The sequence below is a fragment of the Wyeomyia smithii genome, chromosome 3, assembly GCF_029784165.1.
Source record: "Wyeomyia smithii strain HCP4-BCI-WySm-NY-G18 chromosome 3, ASM2978416v1, whole genome shotgun sequence".
Lineage (NCBI taxonomy): Eukaryota > Metazoa > Arthropoda > Insecta > Diptera > Culicidae > Wyeomyia > Wyeomyia smithii.
The window spans coordinates 163,938,649-163,950,421 of NC_073696.1; positions in this window are offsets into that span (position 1 = coordinate 163,938,649).

An 11,773-nucleotide genomic window follows, 5' to 3' on the forward strand; every position below is an offset into this window, starting at 1 on the left:
AATCCTGATTTGTTTGATCTCGGCTAACTTATTTAAAATTTGAGCATAAAACTTTATCATTTCGGCTCCGATATGACAAAACTTGTACGCCCTGATTACCTGAAGAATGAATAAAAAATTAAAATCATTTTATTCTCCTCATTCATGAACTCAAATACCTGCAACTTTGTGATATTGATACACACCTTTAATTATTCTAGAATGAAAAGAAGTGGCAAACAATGTAAATTGTTTGAACTTTCAGAACAATCAATTGCTTCTAATACACACGCGTTATAATCAGTTCAAAACCGATTTATTACATTATTACATTACAATTACATCAACATTAATAATTAGTTGACCGTTCCCGGCGATGCTCGGGATAGATTCAAAAAAAAGAATCACCTTTTTACATTTCTCTGTCCCATTAGCACAACTCACGTCAGAAATATTACGTCACATTTCACCTCTGATAGTTCCATCGTCATTTTAAATGTAACATCATTTCAACATCATCATCATTTTCATTATTATCACATTATTAAAACGCACAGAGCTGAAATACTCATATTCAGTTTAATTTTGCGATTAGGGCTGTTCTACAGAAACTGGAAGTCGCCATTTTGGACTTCAAAAAGACGTCTGGGGTTCCACTTTTGAAGGTATTGAAATTATTGGTCAAATACCACTTTAGGCTATATTCTTGACACCGGAGTCGTCATCTTGGAGTTCAAAATTACTATTAGGAATGATTTCTGGCCTCTGGGCATAATCCTGTTTCTGAAAATCCTAAGATTGGATTGTATTTGACCACCTTGGGATGTTCGCCAGAATCCGGAAATTACCATCACAAAATTAAATATGGCAGCTGGAGTTGATATGGGATGACCATTTAGGGTTGTATTTTTAAGTTTAGGTCTAATAATCTGTAAGATGAATCACGATTGCTACAATGTTTGTAGTTACATATTTGATGAAACTAGCTTCATGTGTCTGACATTGGCGGCACACATTTATTTGTCACATATTATCCAACTGAAAATCAAAAACAATGACTTGCGACATTAGATTTTTTGACCTTATAAAAAAACACATGAATTCGAAAATCCGCGTGAAAAAATTCGTGAAGAATCGCGAAAAAAAAACCTGATCGGTGCGTATATATTCAAAAACATCACTTCGCGCGCACGTTTGAAACAAACGTATTGATGTGATTAAAATTTATCAATTTTGGGGCTACTAACATTCATGATTTTACATGTCTACGCAGTTTTAAGAAAAATATCTCATATTTTATTTATTTATTCAATCTGATTCAATCTTTATTCAATATTTGCAACATATTTCCATATATTCTTCATTTGCCAGATATCCTCAAATTCCATTCCTAAGCATAATCGAACATTTTAATATAACAAAGCACGCGAAATTCAAAGCAAAAGTCATCGCTTTAAATTTTGCGTTAGAGGCAAATTACGCAATAAATTTCATCATTATAAATGTTTCATGTAGTGACTAATATTTCAATTTTTAGTAATCAGGTACCTGTTGTTTCTCTTCAAATGTCTTTTCTAAACATCAACAGACACTTATTGAAAAAAATCACATATCATCGCTTTGAATTTTGATTTAGAGGTAGATTGAGCATTAAAAGTCATTTATCACAAAACTACGTGAAACATGCGTGAAACATAATTCTCCTCAAATATCCCTCCGAACATTTTAATGTAGAAAAAAACACATATCATCTTTATCTCTATGAACTTTGATTTTAAGGAAAATTGAGCATAAAAAGACATGATTTTGCATGATAGGCTCAGTAAAAAAAAGAAAATACCAAAACTTTCCCACACATGTCTATCCGAAACAATAACAAACATTTTATTATAGAAAAAAACACATATCATCGCTTCAGATTTTGATTTAGAGGTAAATCAAGCATGAAAAGTCATGGTTTTTCATGTTTTTCGAAGTCTTGTGAATTATATCTTCAGTAATGAAATACCTATTATTTCTCCTCAAATGTCTCGTTTGAATATCAATATGAAAAAAAAAAAAAGTCATCGCTTTGAATTTCGAATTATAGGGTGAATATTGAAGGTTGAACGAATAAAAGTCAGGTTTCATTTATGTTTTACATTATGTGAAGGATCTCACAGTTTTCATTAATAAGAAACCCTAAATGTTTCACAAATATATTGCTTCGAACTCCACGAATATTTTATTGCAATAAAACGTACATGTGACCGCTTACTTTCTTGATTTAAAACGATTTAAAATTATGGTGCTTATTGTGCACCTCAGTAACAGCGGTAATAATATCAATAAAATCTGCGTTACGTAAATCTATTTTTATATAGTGGATAAAAATAATTAATCATGCACCATCCTATAAATGAAGCGCTCTAATCTAATACTGCGCTATCAAAATAATCAAAATAAAGCAACCTGCACATCGCCGTTGTTGCATCGCACACAATGAAGTTTTAATCGCACAGCCCCGCCACCACGTTTTACGTTATGTGAATGATATTACCATTTTTATTATTAAGAAACTCTAAATGTTTTACAAATATATTGCTATATAAATATATCTACGAATATTTTCTGCAATAAAACGTACATGTAACCGCTTACTTTTATGGTTCAGAACGATTTAAAATAATTACCATTACCATTGCACCTCAGAAATGGCGGGAATGATATCAATAAGATCTGCGTTACGGAATTCCATTTCAACATAGGAGATAAAAATAATTAATCATGAATCATCGTATGAATGAAGCCCTTTAATTCAATACTGCGCTATCAAAATAATCAAAACAAAGCAATATGTACACCGCCGCTGCTGTTTCGCACACTACTAGATATAAATTGCACAGCTTTTTATTATTAAGAAACCCTAAATGTTTCAAAAATATATTGCTTCGAACTCTACGAATATTTTCTTGCAATAAAACGTACATGTCACCGCTTACTTTCTTGATTTAGAACGATTTAAAACGACGGTGCTTATTGCGCACCTCATAAACGGCGAAAATAACATCAATAAAATCTGCGTTACGTAAATCTATTTCTATATAGTGGATAAAAATAATTAATCATTAACCATCCTATAAATGAAGCGCTCTAATCCAATACTTCGCTATCAAAATAATCAAAACAAAGCAACCTGCACATCGCCGTTGTTGCATCGCACACAATAAGGTTTGAATCGCACAGCCCCGCCACCACGTTTTACGTTATGTGAATGGTATCATAATTTTTATTATTAAGAAACCCTAAATGTTTCATAAATATATTGTTCCGAACTCTACAAATATTTTCTTGCAATAAAACGTACATGACACCGCATACTTTCTTGATTTAAAATGATGGTGCTTATTGTGCACCTCAGTAACGGTGGGAATAATATCAATGGAATCTGCGTTACGTAAATCCATTTGTATATAGTGGATAAAAATAATAAATCATGCACCATCCTAAAATAAATGAAGCGCTCTAATCCTAAACTAAATGGGTATGCAAAGGAGTAGGTAAACTATGCGTCACTGGTACGCTTGGAGAATTTTGTTTTGAATTTTGTTTACCTTGCCTTGCCTTAACAATTGCTAAACGGGCTGGGCATTGATAAAAATTCGATATATGGTTGCCGTTACAATTCGCACAGCGAAAATTTTTACTCTCTTTCACAGGACATGTGTCCTTTTTGTGAGAAGAGTCTCCTCAAATGAGGCATTTGAGTTCTCTTCTCAGGTGTCTGTTTGCAGATTTCCCCGCCACCTTTAAAAAAAAAAAAAAATCCATGTTACAAAACTTTGAACCATGGCCATAACGTTGGCAAAACCGGCATTGGGTGATATCCTTTTCACCTCCGCCAAACTTTCGATATAATTCCCATTTTACACGCACGTTATATAAAGCATGTGCTTTTTCAAAAAATTTTAAGTTATTAACCTCACTGCGGTTAAAATGAATTAAATAATTTACAAGGGAAATTCCAGTTCGCTGACTGTTTTCGCCTCGTGATTTTTGTTTCATCAGAATTACTTGGGTAGGGGCTATACCAAGTAATTCTGTCAAAGTAATTTTCCTCGCACCTTCGGATGGAAGGAGGAGAGGAAATATGCAGACTACTGCATACCAGTGTAAGTATGACAGTAGAAAGAGACAAATCGAAAATTAAATAATTACAGATTCAAAAAGAGATGCAAAAGATTAGAGAATAAAGCAGATGAGAAAGTGACGGGACATTTTAAGTGCAAATAGAAGATGATATGAGGTGTTAAGAACACGCCAGTTATTAGATGAACATTGTAAATGGAGACAGAAGAAAACGATAAATATTTAATCAACGCGGTTTGTACAATGTAAAGATTTAAATGTTATTATGTTAAACTGATATTTTAATGCGGAAAGTAAAAGCCTAATACAGATAAATGGATTAATATGTGTCGAAATGATTTTAAATGTGAAAAAAAAACATCAAATATCAAAGTTAGAGAGTGCATAATGGAAAAGAAGTAAACAATGCACAATTGAATGTTATATTTGTAAAATCAGATGAATCAAATACTGAAATACTAAATCAAATCTAATACAAATGATGTACAACTTAGTAGGGGGAAAAACCGAATTATGTCATCCGAACAAGAAGAGAAATACGGGCTTAGATTGTAAGTAGAACCCTAGGGTAGATAATAGAATGTAGAATGTGTAGAATGAAGCCCGTACGCGAGTGAACAGTAATTTTAAACAGCAAGTGGAAAAAGTAATAAAACGAAAAAAAGAATTGATGAAATAATGGCAAAAAAATTATGCACCACTTGCTAAGTAGGGCAGCTAGCATCTAAGAATTGACAACGAGACGAGTTCCCGATCCTCGAAGACGACCGAGGTGATTACAATGGATGCTGAGATGGGGGCATACCATAATGCCCAGTATGACGCGAAAAGGGAAGCAGACGGTTGTGAGGGGAGTTGAACGGCGGGTGTCTGTGGTCGAGATGGAGGTAAAGCCAAACGTTATTACCAAGAGGAGACGAGCAGTATCCAGTTTTTGATCCCTGAAGAGGTCAGATGTGCAACAGAACTCAATCAATGCGGCTCATGGTCGAGCCAGAATCAACGCTTCAGTGCGAAGACGAATACAGCAAACTACACAGCGAAGGGCGTAATAATTTGTTCCAAATATATATTACTCATTGAGAGTTATTGACTTCTACAAATGAGGATTCGAGGTCAAAGCCAAACAAGCAAAATGACGCTATAAAATTTTGCTCGTGTTTAATCAACTATGGTCTTTACGCACTACGTTTGAAAATGTGCACACATGCTAGCGGGTAATTGGACACCCCGCGCAGACAGTTAAAGATGATAAACCAAGCGACTGCATTATGCAACAGAGCCAGTGGCAATCGCAAATCTTTTCGCCACACGGCGCGTAACAATACTATTAGCCAAACAAAAAATACAGCCGATCTATGTCAAAGGGACACGGCTAACCCAACATTAAAGTTCAACAACACACTCTGAACAATCGTAAAACAACCAGCTGAACTGCAGCCTTAAATTAAAGTGCAATGATAACCATTGAACTATTGCAAATAACCCGATGAAGCCTTAAAGATGAGTTCGCGAGGATGACATCACAAACAACCGATGAGAACCTCTACTGCCAGACGCACCCTCCCGTTTCAAACCCCCTGTAACCCGTCACTTGAATCCGACAGCCAAGCAGCGGATATCTACAAGGCGCAGCGCACCAGGCGAGCGAACATTTGTCAATTTGTTATGAAGAAAATCCATGTCTGAAAACGTTAATTTATGTAGAAATGATATGTATCACTATTGTAATTAATTGAATTTTACGTGCAAAGGAAAGAAGGAATATCATGAAAACGAATATGTATATAGTAGCATAAAAACGCGAAAAATAATTGTTATGAAAAACACACCTATCGGCCGTCAGAACGGACCATGTGACCATCATCTCTTCTAGATAATGGCCAACTAGGCGGGGTGGCAGATGTGACGTCACACCCGCGCAGAAAATACCTTATGTTCCATCACGCAGAATTTTGTCATACGGTACATTCTAGCGTAGTCCGAAAGACAGTAAGCCTTCCGTTGAAAGAAATGAAAAACAGGTAGAGTATAGAATCGGGACACGGCCGTCTGCCGTTGTCCCCCAAAAACAAGACCATTTGTAAAGAAAGCAGGAAAGATCTTGAAGAAAGACCGCGAACGGTTCTGCTATGCAAGCGTTGGCGATAGCACTTTGTCTTCCGCGATGAATAGTCACTAAAGCCACCGAGGCATTGAATAAACAAAAAAGAACTCGACAAACAGTAGCGTCGCTCAGCGTCGCCCATGCGCACGCGCGGGTTCTTAGCGCTCACGCTAGCGCACGTGTTTTGGAGCACATGTTATAGCGCTCTCAAGTAGTTAATTGTATGTACTAAAAGTTAAGCACGAGAACGAGACAGGCCAAGACATGCCATATGCCAGTATAGAACAGCTAGGTATGTGGTGACCGGATCGAAGGGGAAAAGCCTTTCGCTCTGAGTTACCTGTAGGGTACTATTTAAGCTTTTGTGTAAATAAAGTAAGTTTAATCTACCGCTCAAGTCTCGAGTTGTAATTCCGTGCCGACGGCACGTACAGGGTTTTCTGGAGAAAGTCCTGGTAGGCTATACCCAGGATATAGGTATACCTACACATGTGGTGACAGCTAAAGAAAAACAAACGCCAGTTCTGACTGAGTGGATATAAAGACCGAGTGGACTTAAAATTCAATTAGAAAATCGTGAGGGTAGCAGTAAATTAAGTGAAAGTGCAACTATTTTGTCGCTGAAGTGCTGCGCATTGCGCGTTTTGTATTTTCATCATCCAGAACTGAACTGGAAAATCGTGAGGATAGGAGTACACACATTTGGTGACAGGCGGTTCAGGAAAAGAACCCTGCAAGGACATTCGTGGTTAACGCATTTGGTGACAAGCGGTCGCCCCACGCCGGGAACTGATTTTAATAAGTATCAAGTGAGCATTTTCTGTGTTTTGAACGGTTTGTTGAATGCGCATACGGTTTTCGGTTCTGTCGGTTTGATAAAACGGTGAACAATTACAGTGTTTTTGCAAGTAATTAATTCTAACTCCAATTCTTCAAAAAGAGTTAAAAGAACGGAAAAAACTAAACGTGCCCTATTGTGTTTTTTTTTATGTCTTAAGTGAAGAAGACCAAAGAAAAAAAACGGAACCAAATCTCGCAATTAGCCAGTTAATGATAACGGCCGGAAAAAAAGAAACACATGCAGTAAGTGACTTATTAACACCTCTACGGCCTCAACATATTGGAACAGCCAGACATATTGGAATAGCCAGACAACTGTGAATTATCGTATTAAGAAGGTGCCGAAGTTACGTAGTGGAAATTGAAGTAGAGATGTCCACGACAATGGCCGGCTTTATACCAAGGATATTCGGTAAAATTTGTGAATTAACATCTATTGATTTTTTTTTAAAAACTGATAGAACAAAAAATTACCAAATACAAAGCCATTTAGAAGCTATTGGCGATAGAAGAGAACGACGGAGAGATACACATTAGGAGACATAAATGACCTTGGAGACTACATTAGGCAAACAACAATCGTAACAATTCTTCAGTGGTTCGTAATTTTAACGATTTACAGGTTATCACATCTACTTGGGTCGAGAGGCCAATTTGTATAAACAATCAATTCGCACCGCTGCTGCGCGGGTGATCTTATTTCTCAAACGGCTAACAATAAACTTCTCGGCACGACAAGTGCACGCAAGCGATTTTCGTTCATTTGCCCACAAAATAATTAAAGTGGCAGAGCGGGAAGCAAACGGGCGCTAGCAAATCGAATTTAAGAACGCAAACAGGTACTCGCAGAGTTGCGCACATGGAATTCACCTTAATTATTCTAAGAGAGAGTTTTAGCACACGGGTGGCTACGTCATCGTTAGCAAATATAAAGGGGCAAAGTCGCATTTCATTAATGTCCAATAAGGAGCGTGAGAGCGGTAACTACGAATTGCGCGCTCACACGTTGCATTCAAAAGTTAGTCAGTTGTACTAATTGTCGGGTACGCTGTCTCTGTTTATGAATTTTGCAGTGTTATTACGATCAGCTGTGCCAGCCACGGCCAAGGTCGTATTTTGTAAGCATCAATTTTAATGGCCAATGGTAAGAACGTTTTGCTACCATACATGGCTTACCAGTAGCGGTGAATTGCTAAGAGGGTAAAAAAATGGATACATCTATAAGCGCAACGCGCGCAGCGGTGGTGACATATCCCCCGGTAGAGTAAATAGTAACCGACGGCAGAGATATATAATGTTGGAAGTTTACGTTAAAATATTATTTCATGAATAAGGAATGGCACCTTACGCCATCTAATGTAAACATTCACAATCTTTGATTAATTTAATTGCACTAAATAGAAATGAATTTTTTTTAAATAATCATTTAATTATTATGAAAACCTAAAGCTATTTATTTAATTAATAAAGATAAACGTTGAACCGTTGACACTAAATGGTTCGAAACTTGGTGTTCAGATTTTTTGATGGCGCGACGGAGAAATTAGAGTCGGTCACGCTACGTTATCACATCTGGTCAACAGAATCGTTAGTAATACCTAGGAAAAAGAGGAAGAAGGCTACATAAGCCTTTTATAGTCTTACAGTATTTATTCCGCAGTACCTTTTATTGTTTTTTAAGAAATATATATAAAATTTTATATTAATAATGGAGTACACGTTTCCAAAAGCAGATGCCATGCAGTGCATCCCAGAATTTGATGGATCGCTAGACGGACTAGAAGCGTTCGTTTATCATATCGAGCATTTTGCTCGGGAGATACCAGAAGGAGTATCACACGCTCCACTGGTTTATATTATTCCATTAAAACTGAAAGGCAGAGCTGCTGCCGCAATACATAGAATTAACGCAAATGCTTGGCCACAGGTTAAGCAGAATTTATTTAAGGAATTTGGGGATATTATACGCATCGAGGCAGTTATAAATCAAGTAGAAACATTGAAACAGGAAGCGAATGAGACCTTTCCTGATTATAAAAAGAGGATATTGAAAATTAAGGAGGAAATCGACTCCTACGAAACTAATTGTACGAAGTCATGCATGATAGTTAGTCTTCGATTACATTTTATGGCGGGTTTGTGTGACACCGCATTGAAAGAAGCTGCTCAAGGTAAACGAGCATTTAAGTTAGAAGAGCTGCTAGACGACTTAGAGGATAACTACCATGAGCGTAATCATATCTCGGAAATAGAAAATAGAATTCAGGGCCTAGAATTGGTCGAAAGTCAGCGCGATGCACTTAGACAATTTAATAGTAGCAGAAATATTTTTACAATTAATCACAAAGACGCTGATTATAGCAACAGCCGTCTTGGAAGAAATGAAGATTATAATTACAAAAATAGAGATAGAATAATTTACAAGCAAAACAATTATAACAATATATATGGATCTAGCGACGGTAATCGATCCAAATACAATTATCGCACAGCGCGATCATACCGACGGAGCCAAGGGAACTACGCCGATGGTTGGAAATATAATTATTATGGTCAAAATGGACCAACTGATAGGAGGTACAGGAATTCGTATACCCGGATGCCTCAGAAAATGCTTATGGTAGCCAACAGTAATGAAAGAAGTAGTAATTTGCAAAAAGAAGGTATTTTGGATCCTGTTGCACAGGAATATTTTAACGAGGATTTAGCAGAAATTTGCGAAGATGTTGACTGGCGGAGATGTACCGATGAGCCCAGCAATATAGAAATAGCCGATTGGAGGACCGCATGCAATCACATAAGAGACAACAGTGCTTGTGTGGCTAAGCGAGTATATTACGATGTCAGAGGGCACTTAATGTTAACCCTACTGGCTAAGCAGAATGTCAAATTTACGTTGAACCTGATCTTAGATACAGGTGCATGTGCGAATATAATTAATGCACGCATTGTGAATCTTTTGAATGTACCGGTAAATACACAGGATGTAACCACTTTTGGAGGTATCGGCCAAGACATTGTGCGAACCTCAGGTACAATTATGTTGGATTTAATAGTCGGAGACTTTTTGATCCCGACGCAATTTCATATATTAGAAAATTTGCCAAGCGACGGATTAATCGGAGCAGAATTCTTAAAGAAGCATACACTTCAAATAGGAAATAATTTTGATTATATAGTGTTCAAAAAACACGAAAACAGAAGTCCGGACGACTTGAGTCCGTGGAGTATGCCCAAAGACGAAGTCCTTAGTCGACATGTTTATGTGGCAGCCAGAAATAGAGTTATGGTGCAGAACGAGTTGCGAGATACTAGCACGCGCGGGTTCTTAGCGCTCACGCTAGCGCACGTGTTTTGGAGCACATGTTATAGCGCTCTCAAGTAGTTAATTGTATGTACTAAAAGTTAAGCACGAGAACGAGACAGGCCAAGACATGCCATATGCCAGTATAGAACAGCTAGGTATGTGGTGACCGGATCGAAGGGGAAAAGCCTTTCGCTCTGAGTTACCTGTAGGGTACTATTTAAGCTTTTGTGTAAATAAAGTAAGTTTAATCTACCGCTCAAGTCTCGAGTTGTAATTCCGTGCCGACGGCACGTACAGGGTTTTCTGGAGAAAGTCCTGGTAGGCTATACCCAGGATATAGGTATACCTACACATGTGGTGACAGCTAAAGAAAAACAAACGCCAGTTCTGACTGAGTGGATATAAAGACCGAGTGGACTTAAAATTCAATTAGAAAATCGTGAGGGTAGCAGTAAATTAAGTGAAAGTGCAACTATTTTGTCGCTGAAGTGCTGCGCATTGCGCGTTTTGTATTTTCATCATCCAGAACTGAACTGGAAAATCGTGAGGATAGGAGTACACACATTTGGTGACAGGCGGTTCAGGAAAAGAACCCTGCAAGGACATACGTGGTTAACGCATTTGGTGACAAGCGGTCGCCCCACGCCGGGAACTGATTTTAATAAGTATCAAGTGAGCATTTTCTGTGTTTTGAACGGTTTGTTGAATGCGCATACGGTTTTCGGTTCTGTCGGTTTGATAAAACGGTGAACAATTACAGTGTTTTTGCAAGTAATTAATTCTAACTCCAATTCTTCAAAAAGAGTTAAAAGAACGGAAAAAACTAAACGTGCCCTATTGTGTTTTTTTTATGTCTTAAGTGAAGAAGACCAAAGAAAAAAAACGGAACCAAATCTCGCAATTAGCCAGTTAATGATAACGGCCGGAAAAAAAGAAACACATGCAGTTAGTGACTTATTAACACCTCTACGGCCTCAACATATTGGAACAGCCAGACATATTGGAATAGCCAGACAACTGTGAATTATCGTATTAAGAAGGTGCCGAAGTTACGTAGTGGAAATTGAAGTAGAGATGTCCACGACAATGGCCGGCTTTATACCAAGGATATTCGGTAAAATTTGTGAATTAACATCTATTGATTTTTTTTTTTAAAAACTGATAGAACAAAAAATTACCAAATACAAAGCCATTTAGAAGCTATTGGCGATAGAAGAGAACGACGGAGAGATACACATTAGGAGACATAAATGACCTTGGAGACTACATTAGGCAAACAACAATCGTAACAATTCTTCAGTGGTTCGTAATTTTAACGATTTACAGGTTATCACATCTACTTGGGTCGAGAGGCCAATTTGTATAAACAATCAATTCGCGCCGCTGCTGCGCGGGTGATCTTATTTCTCAAA